Genomic DNA, 19,540 nt, shown 5'->3' on the forward strand with positions numbered 1-19,540 from the left:
AACACCTTGGTTCACCTCATTCATTCTTTTCATACTAGTTAACTTACTGAGCACTTAATGTATACCCTGACTTCTGCCATGAGCTTTTAATGTATGATTTCATTTAAGTCTCTGAGGCAAATGCCATTCTCTCTGCCTCTCTGTGAGGGCATTGTCTGAGAGGTTAAGTGACTCAAGATCACAGGGCTAGCCTTTTGACTTCAGAAGCCGTGCTTGTGGCTACTACGCTCACTACACTGGAGACTTGCATCTTCTATAAAAATCTCAGGGGATGGGTCTCCAAAATTTCCCCTTATCATTATGTACAGGCTTTTGAGAAGAAAGTTCTAAACCAGTAGCTACCCAGAAAGCAAGGCTCACACAACACTTTAGTACAAATACATTTTAATATGATTTACTGGCCAGACCTCTTAAAATTCCCTGGATTAAACTATCTTCTCTATTACACTTGACAGACAAAAATGAAACAAGTAAGAAGACTAGAGTACAAATAAAATACATAGCTCTCCTACTCTAGAAAATAGCAAAATATTCTGTTTCGGGTTATCTATTTTGGATTTTACCAAAAGTAAAGATAGTGGTAATGAAGTAATTTGAAAGCTTATGGTTAATATTGTAGCTAAAATGAATGTTAGAGTTACATCTGTGTTGTCCCAGTGAACTAGTATCTCACTCTTCTACATATCCTGGCTAAAGACATATAGACCTTTAAAAAAGCCTGGGTTTGCAGTGTGTCACGAGACCTCCCCTGTCCCACATCTCCCATTTCTAATGCTCTTACATAAAGCCTAGGGCTGTTAAATCCATGTTCAAGTCCCATATCCCCCCAGCTGGAGAAAGACCCGAAACCATTCGTGAGCAAGGGGGCAGAGGGTTGTATGTTCATCTCTGAGGATTTAACACCCAATCCATTCTAAAAGACTAGCATCTCTGCCAATGTTCGGAAGAGTGGCACGCCATTGGTCACATGAATGGCAGGGTACTGGCAAATGCTGACATTCTTACATAAAATCACTAGAGGACCATTTGAAATGTCTTTAGAGTACTGCTGAAGTCCACATGTCAAAAGCAAGGGGATGTGGGAGGCTAAAATGCACTAACTGAAATTACCTTAAGCCTACTAGGAAAATAAGCAAAACTCCGGGGACAGACGCAGGCTCGCTGTGTATGGAAAGGAAAGGGCTGGTGGCAGAGAAGAGGATCACGGGACAAGTAAACACAGGAGCTGCTTGCTCATGGACTGAAACCAGCACTGCAGGGACAGGAACAGGAGAGACAAAGCCGCAAATGCCCTCATAGCAGGTCTCATTCCTTTGCTTCAGATAAGTCATTTCACTTCCTGGAAAGCCTTTTCCCCTCCTCTTCCACTAAACCCATTTCCTCACGTATGAAATGAGGATAATAGTAATTCATAGGAGTTTTGTGAGGATTAAGTAAGATCCTCCATGTGGAGTATGTATGTGTTGCTGTGGGCAATAAACGTTAGCTATTCGTTCTGTTCAAAACTCCGTACCTTTCCCTACTTTTAAGGACCCGGCTCAAGCCTCCCTCCACCGCCCCCTCCTTCTTACTCCTATAAGGTCTTATTCCCGCTTCAGGTGACTGCAACCTCTCCCCACTCTCCCCACGGTGGGTTCTGTAACACTCGTCTCTATCACTCCTTAGCACAGGCTACTATGTGCTGCTACCTCTTTTTAGCCAAAGTTACCTATTTTGCACCATGTACTATTGTACCTTTGCTCATGCTAATCTCTCAGCCTGAAACAGAGGCGCAGCGAGGGTTATTAATATGATCAAAGGCATGCAGGTCATGAGCGGCTAAGCTGCCTGCAGGGCAGGCTGGGATTTTCCTATTCTCTGTATTTTCCTCCATATCCTTTGCACATCTGATGTGATGGATGTCTCCTATGTTATAGGAGTTCAAGAAATGTCGATCGATTAAAAAAAGAGGAGAGCACACAACAGCACCTTAATGTAGGATTTGGCAACTGTGCTGCCATTTTAACAATCAATTGAGAAAGTCTTAAGTAACATCAAATGCTGGGGAGAGCAGAGGGCAAAGGGGGATGCCCATTGAAGTACACACCAAAGGTGAAAGAAACTGCATCGGGGCTGCCTGGGTCAGTTGAAGTCTGCTGCACTTTAATGTTCTGGCAGCTTAGAGTTTGACTTCAGTAACATAGATTCTTATGGAGTATGCTGCTTGGTACGTGTAGAGGGCACGCGTGTCTATCGAATTTGACAAAAGATTGTGTCCACCTTATAAAGAAAATTTTAAATTTTGTTTAACCTTTTGGCAGATTTGAATGCGCCTTCTTGTAGCCCATGGAGATTCAGTGAGCTTTCTTTGCTACAAAATAATTCATCTGCTAGTAATAGAAGAAGTAGAGAGTAAGAAGCAAGAATAGGGCATTGGTTACTGCTCACAAGTAGGTGATGCACTGTTAGCATACAGAGTAGCAGTTGGAGCTACTCAGCCCTTACACTTCCTTACCAAGGGAAAATGATCTGTCGTTGGGAAAAGAAGCGAGATTGCCCTGCTAAGATTGAGAACTGAATCCCAGGAGAGAGGAGGAGATATTTAATCAAGTGCCTAATAGCTTTAAATGCACTTTGAAATTTCCAAGTTCCTGAGGGGGGAAAGAATTTGCAAATATGATTGTGAAACCATTTTAGATAATCAGGCAGCAAGAGAGTCTTTTCAGCCTTTGTCTTTTTCTATAGGTTGGGTTCAGTTTCAATCTCTGTCTCGGGAGAAATATATCCTAATGCCCAGATTCATTCTGGGAATCAATTCTGGAAAAAGGTTTAGGATCCACGGTTCAGCAGGTAACCTTAGAGTCTGTCTGTTCTCAGCCTCATGCCCACTTGATCCATGGCCTCCTCAGTATCCAGAGATACCCTAACCTCTTCTGTTCAATTTCTACTCCCTTCTGGTGATCATTTTCTAACCTCTTCTCTTCTTTTTTATTTATTTTTTTAATTTTTTATTTTTTAATGTTTATTTTTGACACAGAGAGAGACAGAGCATGAATGGGGGAGGGGCAGAGAGAGAGGGAGACACAGAATCTGAAACAGGCTCCAGGCTCCGAGCTGTCAGCACAGAGCCCGACGCGGGGCTCGAACCCACGGACCGTGAGATCATGACCTGAGCCGAAGTTGGACGCTTAACCGACTGAGCCACCCAGGCGCCCCTAACCTCTTCTCTTCTGGTCAGACATGGGTACTCCTCTGAAGTACTCCCATAACACTGTTGACTATTGACTTCTATCGTAGAACTTAGCACACTGGATATGTGCTGGTCTGTATCTCCCAGGAGACTCAGGGATTGTCATAGCGATGATCTTATCCACAGTAGCCATCCCAGTTCCTACACAGTGTTTGGTGTTCTAAGAATGCTAAATAAAATTAAAATACAGCTATTTTGGACTGAAACCAGAATACGCTGACAAATGCTTCTTAAAAAATGATTTCATTATAAATATTTATTAAGTGGATGAATGTTTAATCAATCATTGTTGACCCAAGTCTTTATACCTATAGGTGTATAGACTTTCCAAGAAAGTGAAAACACTTGGCAGTGACCTGATAGATAAATTGAAAGAGAGAGAGAGAGAGAGAGAGAGAGAGAGAGAGAGAGAGAACAGCAGTGTTTAAAACTCAGTTCACATGCATTCTGTGAGACCAGTATTACCTAGATACCAAAACCAGATTAACAACATCACAATAAGGAGAAACTACAGAGCACTATCCCTTTTGAGTATATATGCACAAAGTCATAAGAAAATACTAGCAAACCAAATCTAGGATGATACAAAAAGGATTATACATTATCAGATGGGACTTATCTCAGAAATATAAAGTCCATTTTGTTGTTGTTTTTAATATAGAAATTTCAGATGTACAGATTTATGATTTGACATCTGTATGCACTACAAAGTGATCACCCCCACAAACTTCATTACCATCCAGCACCATACTGTTGACCCCCTTCCGCTTTTGGAAGCCACTAGTCTGTTCTTTGTATCTATAAATTTGTTTCTGGGCTCTCAAATTCTGTTCCATTGATCTGTGTGTCTGTTTTTATGTCAATACCAGACTGTATTGATTACTATAGCTTTGTAGTATAGTTTGAAATCAGGAAGAGCGATGCCTTTAGCTTTCTTCTTCTTTCTCAAGATTGGTTTGGCTACTCAGGATCTTTTGTAGTTCTGTGAAAATTTCAGATTTGTTCTAGTTCTGTGAAGTATGCTGTTGAAATTTCAATAGATATTATAAGGAATCTGTAGATTGACTTAGGTAATATGGACATTTTAACAATGTTAATTCTTCCAATCCATGAGCGCAGAATATCTTTCCATTTATTTGTGTCTTTTTCAGTTTTTTTCATTGGTGTCTTGTAAGTTTCAAAGTTGAGTATGATGTTAATATATGACCTTTATTATGTTGAGGTATATCCCCTCTATACTCACTTTGTTGGGAATTTTCATCATGAATGGATGTTGAATTTTTTCAAGTGCTTTATCTGCGTCTATTGAGATGGTTATATTATTTTATCTTTTATTTTGTTAATGTGATGTATTATGTTGATTGATTTGCCGATGTTGAACCATCCTTGCATCCCTGAGATAAATCCCACTTGATTGTGGTATGTAATCCTTTTAATATATGGTTGGATTCAGTTTGCTAATATTTTGTTGAGGATTGTCTCATCTATATTAATCAGGTATATTGACCTGTAATTTTCTTTTTTTGTTTCATTTTTGCTGGTTTTGGTATCAGGGTAATTCTGGCTGTGTAAAATGTGTTTGTTAGCTTTCCCTTCTCTTTAGTTTTTTTGGAAGAGTTTGAGACATATAGGTATTAACTCTCCTTTAAATGTTTGGTAGAATTCAACTGTGAAGCAACTTTTTTCTGGATGTGTCTCCCCCAGCAAAGGAAAAAAAGCAAAAATAAGCAAATGGGACTATAGCAAACTAAAAAGCTTTTGCATAACAAAGGAAACCATCAACAAAATGAAAAGGCAACCTAGTGAATAGGAGAAGATAGTCACAAATGATATATCTAATAGGGGGTTAACACTCAAAATATATAGAGAATTCATACAACTCAACACGAAAAAACCAAATAATCCCATTAAAAAATGGGCAGAGGACCTGAATAGACATCTTACCAAAGAAGACATATAGATGGCCAACAGGCACATGGAAAGATGCTCAGCATCACTCACTATCAGGGAAATGTAAATCAAAACCACAATGAGATATCATCTCACTTATGTCAGAATGGCTGTTATTACAAAGACAAGAGATAACAAGTATTAGCAAGGATATGGAGAAAAGGGAACCCTCATGCACAAAAACTTTAAAAAATCAAGTTTTCAACTTGATGGAAGTTTTACATGAAAATCATATTTATCATCCATTTTATCAGTTTTTCTTATTTTAGTCCAAACGAATCATGTTTTTTTTTTTTTTTTTGCACCTCATAAATGAAGTGATGTTCCTGCTGTGAGGAGTGTTGATGCTGGATTGAAAGCATAAAACAACTCTGGAACTAGATTGTCCAGGTGGCTATGCCCCCAGACCATTTAGTTTACCAAAGCAAATGATCTTCTTAAGTCTTGTTCATGCTACCCCGGTTTATTTTTACCATTTAATCCAAGAGCAGTCTATAGCCATCGCTTACCTACTACACTAAGCTTACATATTAGAAAGAATTTCTTACACCAGACTGTGAGGATTGAGTAAGAATGGTTTTCTAAAGTACTAATTCAGTGGAGTGAGGACAGATCACAAGACAACAAAATACTCTGAGACTTCACTGTTCTGAGACTTAACCATTAAAAAATATTCCTTTCTAATATGGCCACATGTCGGCTCCACAGCTTTAATTGTTTATAGCCTGAAAAGTCGCAGACTGGGAACTTGGTGATGACTTCCATCCATTTCTGGCTGAGGGATGGTTGGGGAAAGTGCTTGTCTTCCAGAAACAAAGATCAAGCTAGAAAAAAGCCACACACACAAAATCTTGACCTCTTTTTAGATAATGAACATTATTTAAAGGCAAAACTCTAGTTTCTAGTCTATGAAGTCTTATATAAAACCTGAAAACACAGATAATATTATTTAATTTTTATTACAGATTGGATATGTTTTTGATGATAATGAATCTTTACCTGTATTTCTAGTCTTTATAGAGATTTTCCTTGTTCCAGGATTTTAGATAAAAAAAAAATTGTAGGTGTAACCTACCATAATGCCCCATTTTCTTATCTCCAGGGATTGGCCTGAGAATAGGCACCTGACCCAAGTCTGCCGACGGATCCATAATCTTTCTTAGGGAATTTATGTATGGGCATTGACAGAGAGTGCTGAAAGTGCCTGCAGAACTCCCTGTAGAAGTCCTTCTCCCTGGAGAGAATGAAGCTAGCACAGAAGGTTGAGGCAAGAAAGGGACGTATAGGTGGATGGATAGCTAGATGGAGATTCCTGGGGTTGGTGGAGTCCTTGGAAGAAGTTGGGAAAGAGGCCAGCTCCATTTTGTGAATTAGTTTCCTTCCTTCTTCCCTCCCTCCCCACCTCCCTCTGTCCTTCCTTCCTATATTACTTCCTATTTACTTATGCTATTAAAAAATTTGTTTTTTTTTGAGAGAGAGAGAGAGAGAAAGAGAGAGAGAGAGAGAGAGAGAGAGAGAGAGACTGGGGGAGGGGCAGAGAGAGGATCTGAAGCAGGCCAGGCTTTGCGCTGACAGCAGAGAGCCCTATGCGGGGCTCGAACCCATGATCTGTGAGATCATGGCTTAAGCCAAAGTCAGATGCTTAACTAACTGAGTCACCCAGGTGCCCCTGCTTATGCCATTTTGAATTCAGTTTATTTTAAGTTGTAACAAAGCAAGTCCTGACTAGTTCAGCTGCTCAGGACTTCAGAGTCAGTAGAGTTATATTCCAGGTTCCATGTGAACTGGCAGAAATAGGCAGTGGTGATGGTTCTTCCTCAAGCTCAGGACAATACTTCTCTCAGATCTGCATACATCCATAACCATGGGCTGTTTCCCGTAGCTATGGAAGCAGTTGCAGTTTAACGGATGTAGATTTTGAGCAAGTTATTTTTGAATGGTGGAGTATCCAGTGTCAACTGAGGAGCATTGCTTGATCTCTGTAAGAATTTATATATTCATGCAGTCAATAAATATTTGCTTAGTTTTAGTTTTGTATCAAACTTTGCTAGGCAGTAGAAGACACTAGAAGGCATGAGAGACATGATTCTTGCCTTCACAAAATTTATAGTATAAAGGAGATTTTGGTCAATTAAATAAGTAATTAGTAAAAAGCTCTGAGAAGGGAGAGAGACACAAGGAACTTTGGGATCACATAGCCATGGGATCTTTCACACCTGATGGAGGCTGTTAGGGAAGGTTCCCCCATAAGATCTCTGAGACCTGTAACAACAGAAGTTACCCAGAAATGGAGTGGGGACAGAAGGGGAAGAATAATCACACTACAGTGAACAACATGCATTAAGACCTGGTCAGACCAGGAATATGCCACATACTAAGAGATGGATGGAAGCATTGGGAGCAATGGGAAAAGAAGCTGCAGAATAACACTAGCTCGTGATGTGACTTGGAGTTTGTTCCAGAAGCATTTCAAACAAGGGAGCTTGCCCTGCTCTGAGGCGTATACATGAGACAAGCCAAGGTAGAAGAATGGCCAAGGGGCCCTGTGGTTTATTTTCCAGCGGAGTACCTGTGACTCATTCTCTCTTGCCCTCTGTTTCCTCTCCTACATAATCCCATCAGCTCAAGGTACCATTTCAGCCCCTTCTCTATGTGGTGGTGTTATTTCGGCCCCAGTTGGCTGTCTAGCCTAGTGTGGGTTGGTCATAGACATCCAGGGGCGGGTCAATTAAGTGGATGTTGAAAGACAGAGATGTTGGGAGGCAGCCTGAAGACAATAAGGAGATAAGCAACTACTTCCTAGGAAGAGATAAAACTAGATTAAAGACGGGGCTTTAGTTGCGCTGTTGGGGTATTCTGCAAGTATGAAATAAAATTTAAGCCGAATCAACGAATCAGCATATTAATTCGCTGAGGCAAGGAACAAGACAATAAATAGCACACTAAATCTTGAAAGAATCCTTCATGAAGCAATTTTGAGCGATGTGGCAGCTGAACCTAATTGTTTTACCCAACTAAGAAGACTTAATGACTCAATGTGTTTGGTAACACTCCCTGCCACAAGTCGGTTCCCAAGCCGCTGGGGTGTAGTGTGTTCTGAATCTGAATTAATTAGTTATTGGACTTTATATTGTATATTGTTTTCAAAGTGTTTAAAATATTCAACAAGTCACATCATAACAGGATGTGTTTTTCCAAGATTTCAATTCTGCTACATCCTAATTGAAATAAACTCTCCTATGCATGGTGATTGGTTCTAGCCAGAGAACATGTTTATCACTGGACAAGGCAGTCTTATGTCTCTACACTGGAGAGTGAGCTCTGAGCTCTTCTCTGTCAGGGACTACATGGTAATCCATTTACATCCCTCACTGACCACATCCCACCAAGTAACTACCAAGTACCTGGCATATGGTGGGTTCTAAATAAGTTTGTTGACTGACTGACTGACTGACTGAATGGAAAGCCCATACCATGAAAATGATGCAGTTTCTCCATCAGCCTGACTTCATCACTTCCTGTTTATATAAACTTGTACTAATTATTTAACATCTCTCAACTTCAGTCTCCTTATTTGTAAAATATGACATAGGGGTAGAAAGTTAAAGCCAATAATTAGGACAGTGTCTCGTTCAAAGATTGTAGATAGTGGGGCGCCTTGGTGGCTCAGTCGGTTAAGCTTCCGGCTTTTGGTTTCAGACCAGGTAGTGATCTTGAGGTTCGTGAGTTCGAGCCCCACATCGGGTTCCACGCTGTCAGTGAGGAACCATCTTGGGACTCTCTCTCTCTCTCTCTCTCTCTCTCCCCCTCCCCTGCTCATGCTCTCTCTCTCTCTCTCTCTCTCTCTCTCAAAATAAATAAATAAACTTAAGAAAAAAAGATTGTAGATATTAAGTCTATTAGGGATAATATTCTTCTTTTAGATGCGGATTGGTTATTTCCTTAAAGTCTTTAAAGTTTAAAAGGGATAAAGTTCTTGTGGACTTGAGTTAAAATGTCAGGACATATGTCTCATTATTTTCAACAAATATTTATGGAATCTCTTCTGTAAGTTAGACTCTAGTGTCAAGAACCTACCCTCAAGGTGCTCATCTTTTATAGGAAAAAAAAAAAAAGCAACACAAGTAAAGAAACGGCATTTTGTGATAAGTGTGTTGAAGGAAATGAACAGGAAGATATGATAGATAGTACCTGGGAGTCCCCACTGCATTTAGGGATCCCAAGAGAGTGGTTATTGATGGGATGGGAGAGGCAGGCAAGGCAAGAAGTTGGGAATTTATTCCAAGTACATTAGAAAGTTCCTGGAAATTTTCAGCAGGGGAGTGATATAATCTGCTTTAAATTTTGAAAATGGGCTGCAGTGGGAATAATAAATTCAGGGTGGACGGGTGTAGAAGCAGGGAGATGAGTTAGGAGGCGATCACAATTGTTGATGTGAGAAAAGTTGGAGGCCGAGATTAGGGTAATGGCAGTGGTTATGGCAAGAAGCGGTGGAATATAGGGGCACCTGGGTGGCTCAGTCAGTTGAGCATCCAACTGTGGCTCAGATCATGATCTCATGGTTCATGGGTTCGAGCCCCACTTCTGGCTCTGTGCTGATGGCTCAGAGCCTGGAGCCTGCTTTGGATTCTGTGTCTCTCTCTCTCTCTGCCCCTCCCCTGCTAGCATTCTGTCTCTCTCACTCTCTCAAAAATAAACATTAAAAAAAAATTAAAAAAAAAGAAAGGGTGGAATATATATATATATATATATACATATTACATACATATATATGTGTATATATACGGTAGAATTGATGGAAAGTGCTGATGTGGGGCATGGGGAAAAAAGGAAGATCAAGGCTGTCAATTGGAATTTTATTGAACAAATAGAAAATGAGGCCATTTCTGAGATGAAATACCCATGGAGAAACAGGGGTTGTATGTGTGTGTAGGGAAGTGTGGGGAATAGGCTTAGGAATTCCCTGATGTGTTACCAAGGCGTAAAGAATTAGAAAGCCATAGTATGTTCTCACCCAAGTTTGGGTAAACGAGATTAGGCAAATGGGTATAAAGAGGGTGGGGCAAAGGCCCCAGTATAGATAGGGCGGGGCAAAGACCCCAGTATAGGACAAAGGTATATGAGGTAAACAAGATTAGGTATTCAGGGCAGGAACACCCCCAATTTAGTACAATAAGTGGCTTTAACAGGAAGGAAGGACCGAATTAGGTAGATAGGTAAATAGAGCTGTAAGACCTCTGCGGGGTGAAGTTGTCCAGAGCAGAGCTAATTAACAAAAGAAAGGTGCCTTGTTGACCCTGAGGTTGCATGCTCTGTCTTTTTTGTCCCCTAGACCAGTTTAGGTAGACAGAGGTAGTGCCTCAGCCTGCCGTAAACAACCTTCCAACCGGAGCCAGGATTTTGTTTTGTATTAACCCAAACCTCTAGCACCGCATATTTTCAAAACCCCCTTTCCCTCATGCCCATGGGTTAATGTTCACAGTTTCATTGCCTCTTTGTGCACGTCCATCACCATTTTTGTAAGCCCTCTGATCCTAATAAAAATGGAGCAAGAACCCTTCATCGGGGCTCTTGTCTTCTCCTGGACATTAGCCATTTCTCGCATTTTAATCCTGCATCCCACTTTCTTTTCTTTTCTTTTCTTTTTTTTTTAATTTTTTTTTTTAACGTTTATTTATTTTTGAGACAGAGAGAGACAGAGCATGAACCAGGGAGGAGCAGAGAGAGAGGGAGACACAGAATCGGAAGCAGGCTCCAGGCTCTGGGCCATCAGCCCAGAGCCCGACGCGGGGCTCGAACTCACGGACCGTGAGATCGTGACCTGAGCTGAAGTCGGACGCTTAACCGACTGAGCCACCCAGGCGCCCCCCTGCATCCCACTTTCTTGCTGGACAAGAAAGAACGAGTCTATGACAGGGAGGGGAAGTGGGGATCAATACTTTGACGAGAGTATTAAAGATCCAAAGTAGATATGATTATTGATTATGATGAAAGGTTAGTGTTGTGTGCACCTGTGTAATGTTTAGTTTAGAGTTACCATTATAGATTCCTGAAGCAATTTAACTTACTCCCTAATTAAAGACCCTATTTATTTACAAGATTTATTAATTTATAAGAGTTTAAAATGTATAAGATGGCCAACATCTTATAGCTAAAGAGAAAATCAATCATCCTTTGTGACATTTGTCTCACGAGAGCATGACATTTGATTTTCATTTTGGTAATTTCATTCTCAAACATAGGTATATAAGAGAAGATGCACTTCTGACTTTTTTTCTATGTATTATATTAGTGGAAAATTTAAGGGCAATAAAGCAATGCATTCCCTTAGCTACTAGGGTCTGTTATATTTTATAAGCAAGTTATTGTATTATCTTTTTAATTCCATTTTTGGTATCTTGTTTTTAAATAGCAGAGTATATAATTTTAGTTGAAGTCCGATGAACACCACATTTTATCATTGGTAAAAGCACAGACATAATAATTTTTTCACAGAGGGGAGGAAGACACAGAAATTCAATTTGTTCTTGGCTCCTAGTAACATGCTAAGACTTTAGATTTATAGTACATTTTTCTAGAGTAGAATGAGCTCAAGTCCAAAAAATTAAATGAAGGGGTAGTTCTAAAATACATCTTTGAGTTAATAATATTTCTCTTTGATTTCACATATCTTTGCTTTTGAATTTATCCTCCATGAATTCAGGTGGCTTATCTGTAAAAAGTGGATAATAAAATGAAAAAAGTTTGAGAATAAAGTTGGAAAATGCAGGAGAAACACTTTGTGAACACTGAAATGCTTTATAAATGTCATGCTTTTTTTTTGTTTTTGTTATGCTGCTGTGTATCTTGAATAAGATATAGAAATTCTTCGGTTTGATTTAGGACTAATCATCCATAAGGAAGGTAAATTTTCTACACATTTCACACTAAGGAAGATGAAGTTTATAAAATTTCTAAGACCCTTGAATAGACATAGTACTGGATTTTCAACTGCCTTACTTTTGCTTTTTCTTCCCTTCTCTTCTTTTTCTCTCCTCCTCCCCCTCATCTCCTCTTCCTCCTTTTTCTTTGCTATTTCACTATTCTCTCTCCACCCCTAACTCCTCATTCTTCTCTTACACAAATGTGACTTAAGTTCTCACCTAAACTCTATTCTTTTGACCACAGATTCCCCCGGACAAAGACAACCCATGAAGTCACTCACAAGAAGGCAAACCTGGCCCCAAGACCTAGGCTCAGCCCCCCATAGGACTCTGCTGGGCAGTGACCATTCCATACCTCCTGGCCTCTCATCTACCTGTTAGAATGATCTGCCCTCCCCCAAATTACATATCTCAGGATGCAGGCCCCTGGAGTAAATCGTGCAACCAAGTGGAGAGCAAACCAAGCTTGGACCAAGACTCCACATACAGATTAATTTTTCAACAAAAGGGCCAGTGGAAGGTTCTTTTGTGTTTGGGTTGCAGGAGAATCCTGATTTAACTTCAAGGACTAATCAGACAACACTGAGGTTTCTAACAGCAAAAATTATGTATGGTACTATATTAAAGTCATAGCTATTGGTGAACATTGTTTGAGTATCCACTTGATGAATGTGCTGTGTATGTTTTTTTTTTTTTCTTTTTTGCCAGTAACAATGTGACTGACCACTCACCCACCTACAGCCATCTGACTTAAACTTTCAGTGGAGTTGGGTTTGCTGTCATGCACAAAGCTTTTCTGAAATTAAGGGTATAGTCCTGACAATGAGTAAGAGGTTTGTTTGTTTTGTTCTCTGTGTATATGATTAACCTCATTAATTTTGACCTAATTAGCACTTTGGTCAGTCCATCTAGTAGCAGGGAAGCTTCCAAAGTGTTGGCGAAGGCAGGAGATACTTTAAAACATGTGTGGGCACAAAATGTGTTTACATGCATTGCTAATTTTGTAGTCTTGTAAAGAAGTGAGCAGCTTTCACTAAATAAGTGACATCACCCCGATGTCTTGTAAGTTGCACGAAACAGAGGTGAATAGCTTTCATTTTTGGACACTCAAATTTAAAAGGTACAAGAAATATTATGGGTTGAAAAATAAGGCAATAGATAAGTCATGGTTGTTATTGATAACAAAAACATTCCGGTACTTGTCCGTATACTATGTAATCCTTAACATTCCTGAGCCCCATTAAGTTGTTAGCATCCTACATCGTAAAATTGTTATGCATTCTTTGCATTGGTCAGCCTCCAGCAGCCGAAGGGAAAGCCAATCATTCTTTGGCAGTGAAAATCGGCAATCTGATTTTCATTTCAGCAGTTTGGTTTCCAAAGGTAAAAACATAATAGAAAACCCACTTTTCGCTTCTGAATATTGAACTTATGGTGTGGTAGACTTAAAAGTATAACACGGACAATAATAATGTAAACAGAAATAGAAACTACACTGAACAAGTACACAGATAAAATGAGAAAACTGGCAAATGACTCACATTACACGCAAGCAACTTGGTGGACGTGGTTGCTGAGTGAAGAGAAGGCTGTCGTAGTTGTGTCATGCTGAGGAAGGGTTCCTGGAGGAGAATGTGGGAATCCAGGAGCTTACTGAGTAAGCAGAACATTACAAACCTGGGGAGAAGTCTGAGTACCATGGTTAGCAGGAGTTGATAGCAGATTCACTAATTCATTCATTCACATGCAAACATATTGAGCCCCTATAACTGTGGATCCTGCTGTGTTAGGCCGTGGAGGCAAACACACAAAAGGCCATCTCTATCTCTAAAATGGGACGGAATGGAGATGAGGCTTTAGATCGCGGGAGCAGGGAGGTGATAACCAAAACCACGGGCATGGAAGAGGCCACCCAGAGCATGTCAAGGGAGGGAAGAACACTAAGCTGAGTGTGGGACCCCGAGGAAGCCCAGGAAAGGTCAATGAACGTTGATTCTTTTTTTTTTTTTAAGTTTATTTATTTATTTTGAGAGAGAATGAGAAACCAAGCAGGACAGGGGCAGAGAGAGAGGGGGAGAGAGAAAATCCCAAGTAGGCTCTGCACGAACAGTGCAGAGCCTGATGTGGGGCTTGAACTCACAGAACGTGAGATTGTGACCTTAGCCGAAGTTGTAGGCCTAACCAACTGAGCCACCCAGGCCCCCTGGTGTTGAGTCTGATTAGATGCATAAAATCTACAGAGTAGATGTTGAGTGGAAGAGTGAATGAGATGTGACAAAGTTGAGGTATTTGGGTGCTAGCTAGGGAAAGTGAACTCAAGTCAGAATGTAGGGGTTTTTTTTGTTTGTTTGTTTGTTTTGTTTTGTTTTGTTTTGTTTTGTTTTTTAAGAGCATAGGAGAGAATGGTGCAAAGAGGAATTGCAAGGGGAGAAAGAGGACCTGAAAGTATAGGCGAGGAGGATCGCCTGGTGGAGAAGAGGAGGATGGGAATAGGAGGTAAGGGATGGGGCTGGCCTCGAGAGGAGGGACGACAGTGTGGGAGGTAAGGCTGGTGTAGATATCACTATGGTTGTAGTTTGGGGGACGGTGGTGCAGGAATTCAAAATGAGGTTGGGAGAGTAAATGAAATAGTGAAAGAAGCAGCAAGAGACACAAGAAGTAAGATTTCCTAGGGCTCCCCAATAAACTTCTCCGAAGATGTTAAATAAAACTTAAAAATAAAACTGCCAGTCATTTCACCAGCAAAAGATGGGTTCATTCAGGAACAGCTAAGAATTTTAGCCCAGGACAACCAAGATGGGGCAAAGCCATAGGTGAGACTGGAGAAGTAAGGAGGGGAACACTCTTTTATAGAGCAAAAAGGGGAGGGGTTGGGAGAGACCGTTAGAAACTGAAAGTTCATTGGAGTAGACTGGGAGCTGGAAGTATAGTGGCTTTTCATTGCCTGAATTGTAACTGTCTCTTATTGGCTGGGCTGTTGCCATGGAAGGAGGAAACCTTCCTTTCTTTGGCTGGGGTAATGAAGTGGTATCTAGTGTCTCTTCCTGTTGGGCCTGAAACTCACCAGGAGTGGTAGGGCTGAGAGCTCCCTCTGCTGGCCTCCTGACTCCACTCTAAACAAGGTTCCCTTTTATTTTCACTAAGGGGTTGGCAGCTTTGGTTTTGATCCGCCGAGTGATGGATGTGACAGGATGGTGGATAGTGTGAATGATGAATCAGGGTGAATGATGAAGGAGGTTTAAGAAGTAAGATTGAAAACTCTGATTAACCAGTGATGGAGAAGAGTCACCTCCAGGAGAGGATGTTGCCATAGTCCAGGCAAAGAAATAACCAGTGCTTTGGACCATGGCATTAACTGTGAAGATAAATCACATAGAATAATTTTAGAAGATAGGAATATAAGAACGGCAAGATTTGTCAGCTGTCCAATACAGCTGTCTAGCCACAGGTGCCTATTGAGCACTTTCAACATGGCTAGGCTGAATTGCACTGATGTGCGGTGATATAAGTTACAAAACTTTCCATACATTAGTATGGAAAAATAGTTCGTTAATACATTCTTTAAGAAAATTTTTTTAATGATCATTTATTTTTGAGGGAGAGAGAGAGAGAGAGACAGAGCATGAGTGGGGGAGGGGCAGAGAGAGAGGCAGACACAGAATCCAAAGCAGGCTCTGGGCTCTGAGCTGTCAGCTACAGAGCCCAAGGGGGGCTTGAACCCACGACCTGTGAGATCATGACCTGAGTCGAAGTCAGGCTCTTAACAGGTGCCCCTCATTGATACATTCTAAATCGGTTGCCGGTTGAGATGATAATATTTGGGGGCATTGGGTTAAACAAAATGTATTAAAATTAATTTCACCTGTTTTTTACTTTCTAAAAACATGGCTACCAAAATATTTAAAGGTACACATATGGTTCATATTATATGTTTTTGGATGAGGTTGCTGGGAGGTTGGTAATACTGAGGTGGCCACTAGGTTACAGAGAAATTGGTTCAGGATAAGGTTGTAGAAAACCATTGATAAACCTTTTGGACCACATTTAATTTGAGGTGGTAATTAGATGCTTAGTGGTGATACTTGGCGATGGATTATTGGCAGTACTCATTCAAGTGGCACATTCAGAAGGCATTTGCTTGTTACCCGTCTGCTGTGGTACATATCTACCTTCTTACCTCATATAACTGGAATATGGCTAAAGGAAAAATCAGTTGAAGAAGAGAATCATAAAAAATGAAACATACAGAGGCTCCTGCATGGCTCGGGAGGTTAAGGTCTGACTTGGTTTCAGCTCACGTCATGATCTCACAGGTTCATGGGTTTGAGCCCTGTGTCGGGATTGGGATTCTCTCCCTCTCCCTCTCTCTGCCTCTCCCCTACTGGCACCTTTCTCTGTCTCAAAATAAATAAATAAACTTTAAAAAATTAAAAAATGAAGCATACAAGCACAGTTTCAATAATCTATTTAAATTTAAAATAGAAGCACATGCTCATCCATTGGTTGGTTCTCGGTTGCTAGTTTCAGGAACAAGGCCTTTTCACGATAATGTATGTTCTGTTCCTTAGGGTAACAGTTTCAGTTCCTTTATAGTAAAGTGGCAGCTTTTGGAACAAATCTAAGAGCAGAATTTTTAGAGATTTTTATGTTTTCCGCAGTCCTTGACTGTTTTCTCCACACTTAATTGCACTTTGAAAATTTGAGTGCATCCAAAGCATTCACCTTTTTTCTGCTCTTGGATTTATCACTTCACCTCTTTGATTAATTACACAAGCACAAGTGGAAGTGGCAGGAACGCTGTGGTGGCACACCTGACTGACCTTGATACGCACACAGCCCAGCGGTGAGACAACTGCGAGAAATGTGAGGAGTGAGAAGTGAGGGCAACAGGAGAGCCTCTACAGCCCTGGCCGGGCACACGGGGGTCCGCCAGAGTGTGAGCAGAGGAACGGTTGAGGGGAGGCTGGCTGAGAGAATGTCGTCAGTGCTAGCAAGGAATGTCAGACTTCGGTGTTCGGGGTTCAGAAGGGAGGAGGAAGGATGCGGGAGCAAGAATACCTGGATGGGGTGCTGCAGTGGCCAGTGAGAGGGTGCCATGATGGCGGTTCGTCCCAGCAAGGAGTGAAGGGGCACGGAAGGCTTCCGTTTATAGAGCGCTTCTCTTGTGCCCAGCCCCTTGCTGGCTTTATTTCATGGAATGCTCATAGTACCCCTCGTTTTCAGATGAAGGCATTGAGCAGTTTCCAAAACAAGAAGGCCTGGGACTAGAACGCTGTCCTGTCAGATGTCAAAGCCAGTCTCTTGACTGAGTGTTCCTCCAATTTGTACTGCATCAGAATCACTGTGCGAGGGTGGGGTGGTGGGGGTGGGGAGAGCTTATTCAAATGCAGATTTCCAAGCCCCCGTCCCCAGAAAATTAGATTCAATTGGTTTGGAACAGGGCCATGCTTACTAGGTGATTCTGATACAGAAGTTTCATGAAAACTGAATAACGATACAATATCGCCTCTGTGGGGAACTGCGGAGGAGGGCCAGCCATAAACGGAGGGCAGACTGCTAAGTGAAGAATGGAGACTAGAAGTAAGTGTAGTAGTTTGTTGGAGGCAGCTTGACCCACTTGCAAGAGCCAATTGTTAAAACTTAAGACATCTTATGAGGCACTTATTAAACACAACCAGTCTTCACAAAAAATAAATTATATAAACTTGCCATTAAATAAATTATATGTAGAACAGGCAATAAATACTCAAAAGGCAATAAATACTCAAAATTCAGCACTTCGCTTCTTAATTTAAAAATGTTTATTTCTTTATTTTTGAGAGAGAGAGAGAGAGAGAGAGAGAGAGAGAAGTAGAGAGGGAGACGGAGACAGAATCCCAAGCAGGCTCCACGTTGTCAGCGCAGAGCCTGACTCAGGACTCAAACTCACAAACCCTGAGATCATGACCTGAGCTGAAATCAAGGTCAGATGCTTAACCGACTGAGCTATGCAGGTGCCCCCATCGCTTCTTAATTATGTTGCCGCATTGTTACCCTCTTCTGTTCTTGAGGTTATTTGTGTCTATTGCATCTGTATCAAGGAAATAACTATGTGTATTCGTTATTGGGTGCTGTGTAACAAATTACTCCACCAGCAGCTTAAAACAACATCTATTCTCTAACGGTTTCTGTAGGTTAGCAATTTGGTTGCTGCTGAGCTGGGTCGTTTTGGTTCAGGGTGTCTTCTGAGGTTGTAGTCAGCTGTCAGAGATGCCACCATCTCAAGGTTTGGCTGGGACTGAAGGATGTACTTCCAAGCCTGTTCACATGGTTGTTGACAGACCTCAGTAATTCACAGGCTGATGCACTTAAGGATGTCGGTCCCTCTCAGCTGTTTGACAGAGGCCTCCGTTCAGGTCCTTGCTATGTGAGCTTCTCCACAAGGTGGTCCAGGGCAAATTGTAAGAGGAAGAGTGGAGGGAGAGAGAGAAAGATTGAAACTGCGGTCTTTTTATAACCTGATTTTGGTAGATACGTCCCATCATTTCTGCTGTATTATGTTCACTAGGGGTGAGTCGCTAAGTCCTGCCTACACTCATGTGTAAGGGAATTAAGCTCCACCTCTTGAAAAGGAAGAGTATAAGGAATGTGTATACACACCACGCCATCTAAAGGTGTGCCAATGCCTATCTCTGCTCAACACCTGTGCTCGGTAAGGTCACATCCTTAATTTGACATCAGCCACGGTGGGAATATCTACACTGCAGAAGTCAGCAAACATTCTAAATCAGGTCTCCTCACCCCACCCCTGGAGAGCTGAGTGGAAAACGTTTACCAGCACACCACTGGATGGATATAGAGCTATGTGCTCATGGAACTTATGTGGGGTAGATGAATTTTAGACAGGGCTTTGGAAGAGAGAATAAAAGGCTTGGAATAGAGGAAGAGATAGTTTCCAGATTTGAAAGGAGTAGAAATGATGCAGGAAATGGAGGCTTGGGGAGCTTAAATATGCCCATACCGATGTCCGAAAGTGATGTGAAAAAAGATCTCTCTTTTTTACACATGCACAATTTTAAAGTTTATTTATTTTGAGACAGAGAGTGAGAGCGAGAGAGAAAGAGAGAGAGAGAGAGAGAGAGGGAGAGAGAGAGCACAGAGATAGCATGAGTGGGAGAGAGGCAGAGAGAAAGGGAGAGAAAGAATCTCAAGCAGGCTCCACACTGTCAGTGCAGAGCCCAATGGGGGGCTTGAAATCACAAACTGTGAGATCATGACCTGGCCTGAAATCAAGAGTTGGAAGCTTAACCTACTGAGCCAGCCAGGTACCCCACAAATGCCCAATTTGAAATGTAGGTTGCATACTAGATTTAACTGTAGGTATACAAAGTCAAACACATTAGAGACTTAGCATGCAGGATTTTCTATCTGGCAATAAGGATGTATGTGTATATATATA

This window comes from Panthera uncia, chromosome B1, assembly GCF_023721935.1.
Source record: "Panthera uncia isolate 11264 chromosome B1, Puncia_PCG_1.0, whole genome shotgun sequence".
Taxonomy (NCBI): domain Eukaryota; kingdom Metazoa; phylum Chordata; class Mammalia; order Carnivora; family Felidae; genus Panthera; species Panthera uncia.